This window comes from Furipterus horrens, unplaced genomic scaffold, assembly GCF_987537825.1.
Source record: "Furipterus horrens unplaced genomic scaffold, mFurHor1.1.pri manual_scaffold_5, whole genome shotgun sequence".
NCBI classification, from domain to species: Eukaryota; Metazoa; Chordata; class Mammalia; order Chiroptera; family Furipteridae; genus Furipterus; species Furipterus horrens.
The window spans coordinates 47685337-47703643 of NW_028327175.1; the positions used below are offsets into that span (position 1 = coordinate 47685337).

Here is an 18307-nt window from a genome sequence, read left to right on the forward strand (position 1 = left end):
CATAGCAGCTTTACACAGAGGTAGAAAAACTTGGGGACTCTTTAGGGGATGGCAATCGATACAGAATACATGAGGCCTGAGATCCAAATCAGCAGTAAGTCATTGGGGAAAAGGCTGGAAAGAAACACTGGTGTCAGATTGCAGATGGCTCTGCACAGCAGGTTCTCAGTTTGGATTTCCGGTTTGAGCACTAGTTTACTGGAGAAGTGACCCTGTAAAATACAAGGGCAGGCAGAGGAAGTGAGACAAGGAGGGCAGGGAGTAGGGTGAGGGTAGGGGAGGAGTCAGTGAATTCTTGATTAAAGGACTGGCTGCCACTATGGGCCACCGGGCCACCAGAAAGCCTGTAAGAGACTGTGGAACACTCCACAGTATTGCCCCTCTGTGGGGTAAGAACTCCCATTACTCATTGGTTAAGCTGAGGGTTCAGGGGTCACTGTGCAAGCACTGTGGTGGCTGAGGTCAGAGCCTAGCCAGTCATCCTGGCACCTTGTCATTCAGTGCTTCCTCTGTGCTGAGGGGTCCCTGATGGGCGTTGACTTGAGACATACAGACAGGCTGGGGGTTTACACTTCACTGGGGGCACTGTGCAGTCCCTGGCAGATTTGGAGCAGGCCAGCTGCCTACCCCCAGCAGCACCTCCTGGCATTGCCAAACAAGTAGCTGGGACCCGACAATGTTGTGGGAGGTGTCTCCGGCCTTCTCTGGCACGGATCAGGCATGAGGGGCTCCTCTTCCTGGGACTGAGGCCTCAGGAACACAACCTCTCCCATGTTTCTCATCAGTAGCCCCACACACTGAGGCCAGGCAGTTTCTGAGTGACAAACCTGCTTTACTCTAGACATGTAAATACATATGGGAACAAACTACATAGAGGGGGGCAATTTTGGACCCATGAAGTAGACCTAGGGTATATCCCTGAATGGCTTAGAGTTTCCCATAATTTATCTCTCTCCTTAACATAAAATTTTCCAGACATCACTTTATGCCCCTTTTTCCTAAAGAATGTGTCTTGTGGCTATTCTACTTACTTCCCTTCCCCAACTCCACCCTAGCGGACTTCTAACAGATACACTGCCTTCCCTCTTGAGCCACCAGAGGAGGCTAGAGACCCCTTCAGGTTCTCTTTCTCTGACCATGCCTGAGGCAGCTTCTTCCCTGACAATTTGAGTAGAAAGATTCTTCCTGAATCTGAGTTTTAACTGAGTTTTTTTTTTTTTTTTCCACTACAGCCTTCCATCTGGACTCCTAAACTTTCCCGTTTGCTTGCTAAATCCTGAAGCCATTTTGGCTTTAAGCAAATATTTGCCAAACACCTTCTATGATCTGGGGACTAACAGATGGAGACATTCTTCCTGTTTTCTCAACAGAAATGAACTTAACGCATGGCTCAATTTAAATCAGTAGACATGTGCAGAGAATCTATGTGCCAGATACTCTTTTAGAGTTGGGGGGAGCGTAGGTGTAAAAATGCATTTTAGCAGTGAGTTAAAGACTAACAAAGTGGCTTTTTAAAAACAAAAGTCATTCCCACACAACAGAGGTAGGGGTGTTCCAGGTGTGGTTGGGGCTATGGCTCCACTTCTCTGAAATTCACTTGCCTCTTACATCCTTCACGTGCTTTGTTATTAGGTATATGATGACAGGTCATTTGCAGAAGTTCTCTAGGTCACATTAGGCATGATAAGATCTAAAATCAGAAATGGGACTTTTTTTTCTTCATTATTCATGTTTTTGGAAGTGAGGTAAACTTCCCAAAAGCTCTCTAGAAGCCTCCCATTCATATGACATTAGACAGAATTGTGCACTATGTCCATGTTCAAAACCAATTGCTGGAAAGGGTAACAGGGTTACATGACTGGTTTAGACCAGTCAAGATGTAATAAGGCCAGGCCCCAAAGCACATGGCCATGTGAAAAATGGTGGATTCTGGCTCTCTGGGGTTGGAAGTCAGAGCAAGCACCTGGCAGGCAGTTGGAGGAAGATGGCAGTGGAGGTGCCCAGGAGAGGACATGCGGGCTGCTGCTGCTGCTGCAGGTCTTCACCGACAATTATGGCAGCCACCACTGATGGGGCTGGATGAGTTCTCTGGCTGTCTGGAAGCTCCTGATTTATACTTGAATGAATGCAGGCTTGAAAGAGGTGACTAGTTTAGTAAAAGAAATCTACCTAGAAGTCAGAAAGAAAGGCATACACTTCAATTTTGTAATTGTTTTTCATAGATCTTGAAAGACCAGTAAAGGAGGTTGGCTGCATGATGTCTGGCAGAAAGGGGACTGATGATTCATGACCTGCAGTCACAGAAGCTTCAGATAGGCAGTTATTTGGACAACTTATGCCTCCAAATCAGGCACCACCTCCCCCAGGGTGCAAGAGATCATATTAGATTTTACTTACTATTTCTTCTACTGTGTTGGCCGAAAAGTTCATTTGTTTTTTTCTGTAAGATGACTCTAGCGGCAATTAGTTGTCTTTAACTTCATTTGAAACAAATTTTTAGATTGTATTGTGACAGCATGCATTAAAAAATCTTATCAAAATAGGTGAATTTCTGTGTAGCAATTTTAATATTGAAGATGGAAGAAAATATGCAACATTTTCAGCATATTATGCTTTATTACTTCAAGAGAGGTAAAAGCACAATTGAGATGCAAAAAAAGATTTGTGCAGTGTATGGTGAAGGTGCTGTGACTAATCAAATGTGTCAAAGTGATTTGTGAAGTTTCCTGCTAGAGATCTCTTGCTGGGCGATGCTCCACAGTTGGGTAGACCAGTTGAAGTAGACAGCGATCAAATGGAGACATTGAGAACAATCACCATTCTATCACGTGGGAGATTGCTGATATACTAAGAGGATGCAAATCAATAAAGTTATTGGTAGAAATGAAAAATTTTTCTTTTATTTTACAGACTTTTTGGCCAATCCAATATTTATTTTTTTCAGTTATGCAAAATAAACTTACTAGTATTCTCCTCTGATTATTGCCTTTTAGGCTTTAAAATCTAAACAAGTTATAACCTATCTATTTAGGAGTTAGACTAGGTTGTGCTGTGAATATTAACAGAAGGTCCACATTATTCCAATCCCTTATGTAAAATATAAAGAGAAGTGCTCTTAACATTCTGTGTGAAACTGTATTGTTAAAAACACATGTGCAATTTAAAAAAATGGTAAATCCTAAATAAAATCCGGATTCTTAAAGGAGAGAATAAGGTGTGTGTATGTGTATGTTTGGAAGTTAGATGTTGGTAAGGCAACCAGCAGGAGTTTGATCTGTGCCTTTTCAGATATGATTGGTCACTCCTTATATTTTCCTATTGCCTATAAGCATTTTTAAGCTTGTCTTTTATTTTTCTTCAAGTATAGTAAGAACTGTGACCAATAATCCCAACATCTGAAATCTTTCCTTAAGGAAGGATTGACGTTTCTTCGGTTTATCTGCAGGCTCTCCTTCATAGTGCCATCCACCTGTGTGCTCAGTTGCTCTCTTTGCTTTGTTATTGGCTAACTTCCATTTAAAACATTCCTTTTTAAAGTGTAGGATGAAGGAGAGCTCCTCCAGAAAAGATTTGCATTTTCTTCTGCCAGGGTCTTGGGAAATTACCAGCCCAATATTAAATTGAATTCATAGTTTAATGAAAATTCTGGACTGCAAACTCAGCCACCAGAGGGGAACTTAAAATGTTTTTAAGTAAGGCATATTCTAAAGCACTAGCCCACTCAGGTACAAAGGATGTGGGTGGAGGAAAGGGCCCTTGCTTGCTCCAGACTAAGAGTAGTACTAGTTGGAATGAACATCTCTGTACTTATGAAATTGGCAAGGATGAGAGCAGGATTTGTGTTTTGGGAGAGACTTTGAGTCAGGAAAGGTACAGAGTGACTTAGAAGTCTGAGCATGACAACAACACTTAAAAGTAGTAGGTGAAATAACCCAGTGAGGTGTGATTCAAAGCTGTAGGTTTTAGGGAAAAGGGACAAAAAATATTCTGAAAGCAGCAATGAAGAACAAGAAGGCCACCACCTTCCTACCCCCAAACACAGTGATAAAAGAGCTGGAGAAGAAATAGCCATTACTTGAGAGGATTATGGGGAGCAGCCTCTTAGGGTGGAGGAGGCTTCCATTAGAGCAAGAAGGGAAGGAAACATTTACTGAAGAGGCTGAGGATATAGGCCATTTGGCCAGCCGTGAACTGCGTATTCCAGAAGGCCTCGTCAAAGAGTTTCAGGAATTGGACAGGGAGAGAAGGACAGAATATAGGATGTGTGGAACTTTATGAGCATTAGAACACTGGAGATGACAAATGCACTTGAGATTCTGTGGCTGCTTGTGGTAACTGATATAAACAGGCATGAAGAGTTTAATCAGATTAATATTGATAGACTCAGGACACAGAGTATTAGGTTAAGGGGGTGGTTATCTATGCTTTGCTATTGACCCCTGGTGATTGAGGCGAGGACAATGGGAGAGGTGTGGCCTTGGTCCAAGTGTATGAGTCTCTCTCTAGACCCCTGTTCTGGAAGCTAGCAATTTGTTACTCTGAACTTGCAGGACTAGCTGTCCATGGCATCTCATTCTAGCTACTGAAAGGGGATGGAAGATTAACATTTATTCTATGCCCACTTCATGCTTCTTGTGTGTGTTATCAAATTTAATCACCATAGCATCTCTACTTAGTGTAATTATTATTACTGAAACCACTTTGCAGATGTGAAGATAGATTGTTGATACTCATTAGGTATTTAAATGGCTTGCTATCTACCATCATGAGCAGACATTGCACAGAATAATAAAATTCCTGATTTGTTGGAAGGCAGTGACTAGACCACTGGGATTTTGTGGGAACAGGGCAGGTGTCTTCTTACCCTCCATCAGCTCCTATAAGACAACTGGTTTTAGGAGAGAAGACAGCCTTACAATGAAGATGTAAAGAAGACTTTTTTTTTTTTTCTTTCTCTTTTTATCCTCATCCAAGGGCATTTATTTTTATTTTTATTTTTTTAGAGAGAGGAAGGGAGAGAGAAAGGGGGAGACAGAAACATCGATATTGAGAAAGAAGCATGGATTTGGTTATCTCTTGCACGCACCCAGACCAAGTATCATACATGCCTGGACTGGGGATCGAACCTGCAACCTACATATGCACCCTGACTGGAATTTGAACCCACAACCTTTTGATTACTGGTCGATACTCCAATCAACTGAGTCACATCAGCTTTGGCAAGAAGACTATTCTTGAAACCAGAAAAGTCAGTCTTCATGCTGCCTGTCGCTATCAGAACCAATAAGTAGAGACAAGGATTGTATCTTTATGGGCACTTTATTCAGATGCCAGCCATCTGAGAAGACTGCAGGTTATGTACTCTAAAAACCATCTTAACATCTCACCTCAAGCCAACCTTTTTTATAAGGAGAAGAAAATGGTAGGTAAGTGGTTTGGAATTCAAGAAAAAAAAATAGGTAAGGGGTTTGGAATTTGGACAAAGGTTGCAGTCTGGTAATTTTCCTAGCATTCCTTCATCTGCTCACAAGCCATTCTTTATCTGTGTCCTTGGGCAGAGGACGGTCTCTCTGTGGAGCACAATGGATCAGATACCATCTTGCAGTCCTCCTGGGCACAAAGGTTGGATTGCTTGCAGGCCTCCTAGAGTCAGGGTAGGTCCAGTCATACATTCCAGTCCCTGAAATAACAGCTTTCTGTACGCATTAGTCACTAAACCTATTAACTATAACTAAAACTAAAATTTTTTAACTTTTGAGTTCCCCCATCATTTCGAGTATTAGACTCAAGAGGCCTGGGGTTAAGGGATATCCTGGGAGGGACTCCCAGGAATGAGAGATGCTCTGGAGGAAAGGCCAAGGAACCTATGCATTCCACCATCATGATAAAATATTTGCTGTGCTCCAAAGACACAACATTAAAATACTCTCCTCAGGTGCAACCTGGTCTTAAATCAGACATTTCCTGCAAACACACAATCAGGGATTTTCCTGTAGGTGCTGTTATCTTCAAGTGCATCAAGACATGAAAAACTGGCAGCTAGAAAAATTAATACACTTCTTTAAATATCTTCCATGGGAAGCACAGGGAAAGATCATTTTTACAGTTTGTTTCATGGTTTTCTGAACTTCCATCACTTGGAGAAACAAATCCATTATTCTGTGACATTTGGGGGAGGTTCTCAGAGGGTATCCATTTGAGAACTCAATGAATTACTAGCACATTTTGCAGATGGGAGTGGTCAAAATATTTATATATACTATGTAGGCAATCTGGATAAGATTTATGATTTTTTAAGTTTTAGAATTTTATTTCCAATGTTGGATTTATAGGTACTCCCATGGGGTATATTTTCCTTCCCATGCTAACACAATTTCAGCTTAAGTAATTATTTAAGTAATTCACTTATGCAGAAGGATCCATGAAATGCAAATGAGCATGTTCTCTAATTACCATTTCACCTGACTACCTTACAGCACCTTCCTGGTTGCAACACTGCAAAGCCTTTAACTAAAACAAGACCCAGGCAGGCTTTCAAGGACCAATGTAGCAAGTGTGGACTCAATGGGACACGAGAATCCATACCATGGATTATCTCTATTTTCTTCTCTCCACCGGTTTGTATCATACATAGTGGTAGGTGCCTGATTCATCCCTTCCCGGAACATGTACATGTAATATTTATATTTCTATCCGTACACCCAGCGATTCTATATCCAGGCACATTTACACAGATAGAACACATTGGCACACAGACGGAGTGTGAGTTACACCCACTGCAGCCTGCAAGGGCGCTGTGCTTTGTCTCGCTTGGGGTCACCCATCACGAGCAAGGCACCTGCCTGTGCGGATGCTTCTCACCCCGCAGGGGTTCCATGTGCGCATGCAGCTGGCAGCGTCATAGACTTGGGAAAGCCCAGCTCCGCGGCGCGTCTAGCTGGTAGCGCCGGAGGGGAAGGAGTGGAGGAGAGGAAAGGGCGGTGGCCGGAGGTCCTCAGAGGGCGTCGCCCTCCCCTTCGGTGGGGTGGCAGAGCCAGCCTTGGGTGTGGCCTCCAGGGGACAGGGTTCTCCGTAGCAGCCTGGCCCCGCTGCTTTGGAATGGGGAACCTCGAGTTGGAGTCTCCAGCACTCCCAAAAGGCGAAATGTCTGAGAATACAAGCAAAATTCCCATTTTTTTTTTTTTAAATATTCGGTAGTTTCCCCCCAAAATGCCACTTCCAATGTCTGCCTGTGAGTCCAGCTGTCTGGCCCTACCTGACACTGAGGAGACCCCAGACACCCTGCAAAGTTTCCTCCAGTTTTCTCCTACAGCTCCCCAAGCTTCCACTCCACTCGTGTACCTGTCTGGGGGTAGGGTGTGGGCGGAATGGTCAATCTAGCTGTGCCTGGTGGCTTCCTGGAAGCCTAGTCAAAGTTAACAGGTCAGTCTCCAGCCCAGAAATAGGAGGCAAACTCTCTTTACCCTGGCAGTAGCCAGGTTCGATACTCAAAATCCCTTGTCTCTCAAGGCCAGACTAGGGGCTCGGACGGCAGGTGCGCAACGCGTAGTCACACTCAGTGACTAATTATGGACTGGTGCCTCTTTCCTTCACTCTACCACAAACTCAGAGTTTTGACTTTTTCAAGAGAATCTGCCACATAGGGGAGGCCTAACCCCTACCCTAAACCCGCGGCGCAGCAGCCCCTCTACACACCGACTTGCCGGAGCGCTCCAGCTGGCCCTGAAGAGAGTTGCGCTCGGCTTCCGCCTCCTCCGCGCGCGGAGACTCCCGCCCCGCGCTCGGCTTGTACTCTAGCCACGCCGCCGCCCGGCACTGCAGCACCCAGGGAGGAGGCGCTGGCAAAAGAGTGGGAGGAGGACCGCAGCGTGCAAGCCGGGAGCTACTATCCCGCCCCTCCTCTCGCCGCTGGCACGCTCAGAGGAGTCACCACTCTGCGCGCTGCAGGAGACAGTGGCAGACGGAGGCGGCCCCAGGGAGCGAGCCAGAGCGACGTCCGTCCGGGAGGCAGCGGCTGTAGCACTGACAGCACCCAAGGGAAGGGGGTCCCCAGCGCCTGGAGCGGTGAGTGACGGACCCCAGCAGCGGTAGCGGGATTTCCCGCCGCTACTTAATTTTCCTCCTGGACCTAGAGGCCAGGCGCTGCAGCCTGTGGGGAACTTTTTGCAGCCTTGTAGAAGCGCAACTTTGCCCCTACTGCCCCCGGGGAAGAGATTGCTGCCGCCAGCTGCTGCCTGGCTGGGCGCCTTGCTGGTGCGGGACCGGGGAAGTCGGGTATAACAGATGGAGTGACCCCCCCCCCCCGCCCCCCAGTTGCCCGGGGTAGGTCAGGGGATGTGGGCTCACCACTTTATCCCAGATTCCGGGAGGAGGCGTGTGGGCAGCAGCGGGGATGCGGGGCCGCGCCCTCCTTCTGCCGGGACCTACACGAGGCTTTGCTTGCTTGGTTCGACGGGCCGGGGAGGCTGATTCCAAACAGGCAACTCTGAGCCGCCGACCGGGTGTCTATGTCCAGTACCTCCATCCTAGCCTTGGGCTCAACTTTCCGGCGGGGATCCCTCTGCAGACGTGAGGGTGGCAGGAGACAGAGGCAGCCGCACTGGGCGCTGCGGGAGCCTAAAAGAAGCAAGGGGAATTTAAAAACTATTCCCCGTGAGTCCCCGACGCTCCTGTCTAGTGTCTACGCAAGAACAAGGAAGGGATGGAGAGGGGAAACCCGCGGGGCTGGGGCTGGGGCTGGGGCTGGGGCTGTGCGTGCCTGCGCTTCACTACACAGCGCCTGCATTCAGCAGAACCTTACCGCGCCGCCCACTGTGCCCCAGGTGCGGCTGGAGCGATAATGGGCGTGAGGCTCGGTGAGAGAGGAGGAACCATCACCTGTAAACAAAATACCAAGATAATTTCGGGTTGTGGTTAGGGCTGTGGAGGCGATCACCAAATCCACTGACCCTTTCCATTACAGGGCTCCCCTCTGGGTTTCAAAACCCGGAAGACTTCCCCAGCGTGTCGCGGGGAGCGCCCCGGGCTGGGCCCACGAGGACTGCGGAATACGATGATAAACTTGGCTTGGGGCGGTGGGAACTCCGCCGCAGATGCACAACCCGAGCATTTCTGTGAGCACGCGGGGACCTCGGGCGCCCGGCTCGCAGGGGCAGAGGGGGAGGGGCTGAGTCAAAGGGGCAGGAGGTGCCGCCTGGATGGCCCGAGCGGGGGGACGCTCGCGTCACCCACTACGTGTGCGAGTGATGCAAATGCAGACCCACGAGAGGCGGGCGGGGGTGGGCAGTGCAGGGCTGGGTAGGGGAGACGGTGGAGTCTCCTTCTGGGAGCACGCTCGTGTGCGTCAGAGGCTCTCGGGTGATGGATGCCCGGCGACCCCGCGGGGAGGCAGGGGCTGACGGACTGCGGTGGGGCCGCAGCCGCTTGGAAAGCCCGGCAGGACCGGAGCTGCGGGCAGACAGCCTGCTCCGCAGTGCGCCGCAGTGTTGGGAAGGCGCCCCAGAGGCCGGCCGCTCCCCGGGGGAACCGAAGAGATGGGGCGTCTTTTAAGGCGCCACGACAGGGACCCCGTCTCCTCTCTCGCTGGACCTCCTTTCTGCATCTTAGCTGGCAGTGCGAGAAAGTTGTTTCAGTGTCAGTCTTATCCTTAATCCTGGAGGAGAATTTGGCGTTAATCTAAAGGCGTTCACGCATTTTCAGGGCAAGCTCCGAAGGGCCTTGTGCTCGCGTCAAGTTTTCAGGTGAAAGCTTTGATGTGGAGGTTCATGAAATCAGTAAGGCTAACCTATTTCTTCATCATTCTTCAGGAGTTTTGTCAGGAGGCCTGGCCTCTAAGGGGCACTTGAGAAGGGCTTACAAAACAATGTGCCGCATTCTTCCTATATAACGAAAAAAAAAAAAAGTGTGTTAAAAACAGCACTACGAATGCATTCCCTAGTAGAAAATAAAAGTCTCCAACCCACGTTTACTTTTATTTATGATTATTATAATAAGTATTATTTCTTAAAGACCCCATTCTCTGGAGACAGAATAGCGAAGGTTTTTCTACTGGCTTGGCTGAGTCCACATATGCAGTATGTGTGGCAAAAGGAATGGAAGGCGGGAGAAGGGGAGGAAGGAAGGAGGAAAAGGAATTGTCACAGAACCCAGAGACAAAAGATCCTAGTTCCCACTTTTCCAGGTGTCATGCTGTGTTACCTTGGGACAAGGGTTTTACCCTCTTGGGTTCATGATGCACACTTGAGAAATGTGGAAAATAGCCCAGTCTAGCTCGTATTACAAAGTTGTTTTAAGGATAAAAGAGATGGTCTCAGAGAGCTTTGGACATGAAAATTCTTTATGAGTGGAAAATATTATGAAACAAAGCCCCTTTGAGGGAAAAGAGAACAATTCTATCTTTTAAAGAATTCTGGAGACTTTCCTCAGCACTGTTCCTTTAATGAAATTTGGCCTTCAGACTCAGCAAATGTAGACAGTAGACTTTTCCTAACAGTATAATGTAAAATCAAATGGCATTAGTTGCTGTCTGGAGAAGGAGAAAAAAAAAAAAATCCAGATTACATCTGAATGTTTTGGTGATGTAGTAGAGAAATCAAATTTATCTCTTATGACCTAATGACAGTAAAAGTAGCTTCTCTGGTCTGAACAGCAGACTAGCCTAAGAGCTTTGAGGGGAAAACCCTACTCTTTATTAACTCTAGAATATTCCTTAAATGTGAAAGGTACCTCGGAGAACAGGATGCAGTTTCTGTCCTCAGGGAGATTACCGCAAATGGCATCATATTGTGCAGTATGTCACGTGACTGCAAGTACCAGAAAATACATTTCCTGTAATTAGGGATATTATAATAGCTCTTACTCTGAGGTAAGCTTGTTGACATGTTTCATAAATAAAAACACCTGATATGTAAGAATGCCTTCCTAACCAGCTCACTACGTTGTTATTCATGAAACTCATGCATAATGATGAATTTTTTGCAAATATTGAAATTAAAATGCTCCTTTTTATTCTATGAGGCTGCTTCAGGGGAAATCCTAGGGTTTACCACTATGAGTCTTGGTTCTGTACTGCTGAAATTTCTGTTTGACCCATGGTTTAGAACATGAATATCATGGCTAATTAATTTCACACGAAGATATCAATTCTATAAAATCTGTTTGTAAACCTAGAGGAGGCAGTTCCCCAGCAGTGTGCAGTTTTGGTACAACACTGATGAATAGTTTTTTGTTTTGCTTTGCTTTTTCAATTCTAGCCCAATTGAGCAACCAGAGTAAAAGGTTGCAGTGGATAGAATTTGGAGCTTTATTCTTTATTTGAGATAGCTGAGAGTATCCATGTGGGAAAAAGATACTATTTTAATTCTTTCTGGAGATCTGTCTTAATGAGATACAAAGACACTATTTAATTTTATCCTGGATGCCCCTCTTAGGGACAGTTTGTAGTAGTTACATATAATGATGCTTTCCCTATTGGGAAGAATTGAACAAAATAAAGTAAATGGAGAGGGGTGGGTTTGGATGGTTTGGTCCTTTATGGTCCTAATATTCTCTCCCTCCATGAAATGCAAAATATATGATGAGTTATATTTTAAATTTGAACTTGGCTTATAAGTAGAATATAGGAAGTGGCTGTGATGACCTCATATTGAAATTTTACATGGATCTATGGGCTCTATTTCTGTAGAGAAAATGGTCTGTTAGATTTTGTATTATGCCATTGGGATGGGTTAATTAAAACATTTTTCAAAGGCCAAATTTGAAAAATAATATTCTCAGCTTAATGTAAAGCAGATATTTAAATTACTTAACATGACAACACTTGAAATGTTTTCTTTTAACCACCTAATGCCCACCATGCCTACTATATAATTTTCCATGGTTAGTATGTGATACAAATGACCAAGGTCAGACCCTAAGGACTATATATTGATTGGCATTTGTCTTCTGATAGCACTTGGACCCTCTTACAATTTAAGAGCACAATGAAATTTATAACAAATTAAAACAAGTGCTTCTCTTATCCTTTGCCACTATTTGAAAATCCTATGAATTAGAATCCTAGGCCAGTGTTTCTCAAATAAGTGTGTGTATCATACCTACCTGGAGACCCTGTTTGCATGGAGATTTCTGAGCCCTAAACAAGTGGTTTAGCGGGTGGGCTCAGAATATGCTGTTTATCAAGCTCTGCCAAGTGAGTTGGCTGTCGTCATTAGGGGGCCACACTTGCAGGAGTCCTTCAACTAGGCATTGTGGCAGAGACCCAGAACACATGGAGTTTCTAAGGTATGTTGTTCTCCTTAATATTGATTAATATTGAAGCCCTCAGAGAAGGCATGTTCTAGCTGGCAAGACAGACTTAAAGATAACTAAGATCTTTGGTAAGAGGCAGAATGAGGCACGTGGTTGGGAAGGACTCTGCGAGACAGTTGTGTAGGTGATATCAAAGAAAGGAGAACAGAGGTAGAAGGAACATTGTGTATGACTGGGCAGTCTAGTGAAATAAAGACTGAAAATATTAACTTTAAAGGCCTGCAAGGCTCTGGATAGTCTGGCCCCTGCTCACTTCCATGACCTCATTTTGCATAATCCCCAAATCTTTCACATCCTAGCAACCTTCAAACACCAGCCTCTTCCTCCTATGGCAACCTTATCACCTGCTCCAACCTACCTTTACTGTATTAACTCCTTATATTCTTCAGATTTCACCCAGCCTTCCCTTTCTGGGAAAGCCTCCCACACCTCTCTTGTGAGGTTAAAATTCCCTTTCCTCTCACAGTGTGCTTTTCCTTATAAGTTAAGTTATCAGAAAAAAATAGGATGCTCAGTTAAATTTAAATTCAGATGAGCAATAAACAAGTTTAAATATAAATGTCTCAAATATTGCATTGGACAGACTTATATTAAAACATTAGTTGTATTTTATATGACATTTAAATTTATCTAGGCACCTGTATTTTTATTTGCTCAATCTGGCAGCTGTTTATAAAGCTCATTAATTTTACTATTTCCTTTTTTTAAAAAAAAGAGAGAGATTCTTTCATTAATGCCTATCCCTCCTGATTAAACTCCAGGAGGCCAAGGACAAGATTAAGGATAGGTTGTTGTTTTGTCTTGCTGATTTGTCCCTAGTGTCTAAAAAAATATCTGGAACATAACAGGAACTCAATAAATATTAGGGAATGAATTAATGAGCTGTTTGGGGAAAATGGACAAGTTTCTTAACCTCTTTGAGCCTTAATTTTTCAGCTGTGAAAAGATGATTTTTATATCTACTATTTAGGATTGTGTATGAAGATTAAATGGAAAAATATACATAAATCTCCTACCATGTTACTTTGTAGACACTGCACTTTAAAAGGTGTCTTTTCTCTTCTTTCAGTGTTCGTCTTGTAAAATGAAAGACCTCCTTTTTAATGTATGAAATCCTACTTTTTATTATATTGCAGTTTCGTAAGTGTCAGGTGCTTCCTGAACATTTACCAAATGCAGGGTGCTCTGGACATTCAGCTAGGCAGTTCTCAGGGAGTGCCCATGTGCAGAGTGGTAGCACCTGGGGCCAGCTTCAGGGACTTTTGTCTCTGTGCAGTCACACAGAACTTCACATTTAGAAGGGCCTTGTGTTTGATTAATACTCTGCCATCACCGCCTGAAATTCTTGGAACAGGGTCTCCATGTTTTCCTTTTGCATTATGCTCTGCCAGTTACATTACTGGTCCTAGTACAGGGTATATTTTTATATAGCACATGCATTGGGATTGTTATATTTAGTCTTCCTAATGACCCTGGGCCTCTCATTACTTGGAGAACTTGTGATTTTTTCCAGATATGGCTTAGAATTGACTGAACCAATTTCAGTGTCCTTTGCAATACCCCATGACTGCCCTCACTTTGTTACAACCACCAGACCTTTGACTGAGCATCAGAGGCTTTTAAAGAACTAGCCTTAGGTCTCCTGATTTTAGATCATCACTGTAGACCTTTCCTTCCCATCACTCCTCCTGAAGCTGCTGACTGATTGGAGCTTGAAGTTCTAGGTGTGCCTTTGCAGGAATACCAGAGCACCAGCAGCGTGTTTTAGATGCGATCGCCTCCAGTGTTCAGGTTTTAAAATAGGCAGATTTACATAAGATAAATAGTGATCTTGACGGGTTGAACTTTTCTAAGAGAAATATGAGATGTTTGTTCTTTGCTTTAAATTACCCAGCTGAGTCATGTAGCACAGGAGTCTCTGCAGCACGGAACAGCCCTGCGTTTTGGCGGTGGGTAGTGAAGGTGACCCACTTTATCATTTCAAGTTTTGACTAGCTTGTTTTAAATATACTCATTTTAATATTACTTTTTCGTAGTTCTAAGTGAACCATTTCTTCTTTATTTCATTTTGCACTTATGTGTGTTTTTAAGAAATGACATTTCAGTGATTCCACAGGGCCACTCTCATGTTTGCCTTCATACTATTATTAGACACATTATGAGCTGCAGTGAACACAAAAGTAACTTAAGCATAAAGATTATTTTTGAAATATCCAGTTAAATCTGCAGCCTGGGTTTCCTGTTGGCCACATCAGTGTGGAGGTAGGAATAGAGAGACCCACAATAGCAACCACAATCATTCGTTTGGTTCTATGCATACCCTAGTTGTGGTTTCCCAGGCTGCTGCAAAGATTCCTCATGAGTCCTTTGCACCCTCAGGGATCATCCTGCAGTCCTGTCCCAGCTTCCTGCAGCACTGCTGCCCAAATTGCCCTGGCTCCAGGACTGTAGAAACTGCTGATGATCCAGTGGGCTCTTCCTGTCTCCGGGGAGCTGAGGATATGTGACTGCATGGAGGCTGGTGAGAGGACACTTCAAGTGACACTGTGTCCTGTATTTTTAATCAGCTGTACCCTCTGGCCATTGTCCTAGGACCATATGCAGTGGGTCTCAAGTTGCTGTTCACTTGGTATGAGCCCTTTCCCAGGAGACTTCTTAGCCCCTCTCTTCCAGACATGTTCAGAGGTACCACAATATTCAGATAAATCATCAGAATTTTGTACAGGGTGTTTGTTGGACTGTTTTTGCAATAGTGAAAGGTTGGGAATGTCCTAAATGTCCATCAGAGGGTGATTGGGTCAGTTATGATTCATCTCAGTCATGAAATACTACCCAGCCACTGAAAGGAATGAAGGATATGATTACTATGGAAACAGCTTGAAGATATGTTACTAGTTTAAAATATAGCAATTTATTGACCAGAGACTATGTAGTGTGTCTATATTGTTAAAAATTAAGATATATTTAAAAGTCTGGAAGGATGAAGACCAAACAGTTATCTTTTGGGAGAAAGATAGAGAGAACCTTATACTTTCTATGTTATATATTCAGAAATTGTTTGAATTCAGAATTGTTTGAATTTTTGACAATAAGCTCATATTACTTTCGTAATTAAGCTATCAGTAAAGGTGGTAAAAATTAATTTCAAGATGTTTCTACGATGCTGATTTTCAAATATGGCAATGTTTTAGCAACTAACATGCAGTGCTAGTTTTTCCCATGGATACTTTTTCCAGTGCATAATATAGATAGGTAAGGTAATCAAAGTCATGAGAACATAAATTACTTTAGTACTCAATAAAGCTATTTTCATGCTGAGTGAAAAAAAGAGAGAGCCCACCTATAACCATTGAATGCAAGGGTCCTTGAGAAGGACAGCTCATTGCTCCCATAGGTTATTAAAGCTGAAGACCTCCCCCCTGCCCCCATCCCTGTTCTCAATAAATCTTATGTGTTCAATAGCTGTCAAAAGCCTGTATTACTACTTGGAACATTTTCCTTTTAGGTACATTTTTCATTCTGCTATGTCTGTGTATTTGATGGGATTAGAGATGGGCAATATTTTATTTTCTCTTCCCATGGACCTGGAATGTCCTCCCTCCCACCATTTATCCTCCCCACTCCCAATATTTGCCTGTGGAAAGGCTCCTGCCTGTCCTTCAAGCCTCAGCTTAAAATTTCATGGCCCTCCACAGCAGAATTCAGGGTGCTTTATCTCTCCCAGTCCCCTTGCAGCCACCACTGTAGGAGTGCTTCTCATGCTTTGTCATCATGTCTTCTCTACATGGGCTTTCCTGCTAGACGAGGAAAGAGGCCAAGTCACTGAGAGCTTTGTAACTCTCAGTGCTGGACATGTAGTGGCTGAAAATATTTTAAATAATCTTTAAACCTTTTTTAACTGAAATATAAAATACAGAGGTAAAAAGTATGTATATTAAAAGGATATATAGCTCAATTGATTTTCACAAACTTGAACACAACTCTTTAGCCAACACCCAGATCATGAAAGAGCTTATTCCCAGTGCTCCCCCTTGCATGACCTTTCCAGTCATAATCCCCTTCCACTACCCTTACTTCAGCCCTTTGTGGTGCCTAACAAAGCTCTCCTACTAGGATGAGCTTTTTTATTCCTGCCCACTGTCTGGGCAACTGGTTCGCAGAGCCTTAGCACTGCTGATAGTCATGAGCATGTCATAACTATACCCCCAATACTGTCTCTAGATACCCAAATTTCCAATCCTTAAGGTGCCAGAGATAGAGAAAAGGTCACTAATTTATTCCACACTCCTCCGGCCTGCAGAACAGCTCTGCTTGTGACCTTAGTCTAAGTCTCTCATGAGCAATTCTGTCATTTGACCTTCATTTAAATCACATTGGATATTTCCTTCTGTTTCCAATTTGCTAAAATCTCTTATGAATGTGTATAAAATTTCATCTAATACTTTTAAGTCTCTAATGACATCATCATTTCTTTTTAATAGATAAAGGCTCCAGTTTCTATTTCTTCTTATGTCAGTTTTGGTAAACTACATTAAAAAAAAAAAGAAATTTGTTAGTCTTTATCCAAGTTGTCAAATTTATTACATATCAATTTTTTATAGATTCTAGAACTCTGGAGTCCTGTGGCATTACCTTAACATCTTCAAAAATGTATATAAATTATTTAAGATGTATTACTTCTTACTTTGTTGCGTCCAGAGTGGCCTCCCAGTTCCGGCAGAAGATTAATTTCTCTTGGAAGCCAGATAAATGATCATGCAATGTATTTTCTCTAGGATGCCAGAAAGCAAATTATCATGCTGGATATTTTTAGTGATCTATAGAATGGCTTCTGTTAGTATCCTCTTAGATAAAAAGAGTAAGAACATATATCAGATAGTGTATCCTTGTTGCCCAATAAATCACTGATATGTTAAAAAAAATTTTTTCTTATTTCATTTGAACATGGAATAATTTCCTTTGGTTATATGTAAATATTTAACTCATTATTTATCATTGAATGACAACCCTAATAATACCAGAACATTAATAACCAGATAAAATGACAGATAAATTTAATTAAAAATATTTAAATGAAAGAACCCATGGTTATAGATGATACCAATTTCTTTGAAAACAAAAACATTGGTAAAAATGAAATACTCATGGGCTTTCTCTGGGTCTACTGGTTATTTAATGTTACATATGTTTATAATCTGCAAGGATAAATGAATCATGATTTGAATTTTGATGACAAGGGTTTCATTTTGTGACAACCATGGGCCTTATTTAATCCTTATTACATCTCTGCCTGCCTTTACATAAATCTGTCAGAATATGGTAGACTTCATATTCTGTCCTCCAATGTGATTGTAGGGGTAAGCGAAGTCGTGGAATACATGTTGGCATGCTTCTACATCCCAGCAGCCCATTCGGCTAGTGACTCAGCATTGTATGTTTACATAAAACTGGTTATCTGTTACTTTTTCCCCGAATCCCACCTATTCCTTCTTTTTCCTAATATCTAGCCATTTCCTGTCCAACATCATGAATTTCTCATTGACTTTTCTATTCTTCCTTTAACCACACTTGCCTTCCTTATGCTGGATGGGGAAGTATTTGTCAGACATTCATTACTACATCATGCTGCCTAATGAGTTTCTCCAAAAGTTAGTTACTTAAAGCAATTATAATTTCTTTTCATCCATGCATCTGTGGATTGGCTGGGGGCTAGATAATCTAAGCTGAGTTTACTGAGTTTTCTACAAGTTGAAGGTTAAAATTCAGGTTTCTTTTTTTTCTTTCTTTTATTGTCATCTGAGGACATGCTTATAGGTTTTAGAGAGAGGGGAAGGGAAGGAGGGAAAGGGAGAAAAGCATCGATGTGAGAGTGAAACATCGATTGGTTGCCTCTAGCACACACCCTGATGGGAACTGAACCCACAACCCAGGCATGTTCCCTGACCATGAGTCAAACCTGCAACCCTTCAGTTTACAGGATGATGCTCCAGCCAACCAA

At 43.3% G+C, this 18307-nt stretch overlaps 1 pseudogene; it reads left to right on the forward strand.

The window, feature by feature from the left end:
- The first annotated feature begins 319 nt into the window (after positions 1 to 319).
- Positions 320 to 2386, forward strand: LOC150008543 (histone deacetylase complex subunit SAP18 pseudogene; annotated as a pseudogene).
- The last annotated feature ends 15921 nt before the right edge of the window (positions 2387 to 18307 follow it).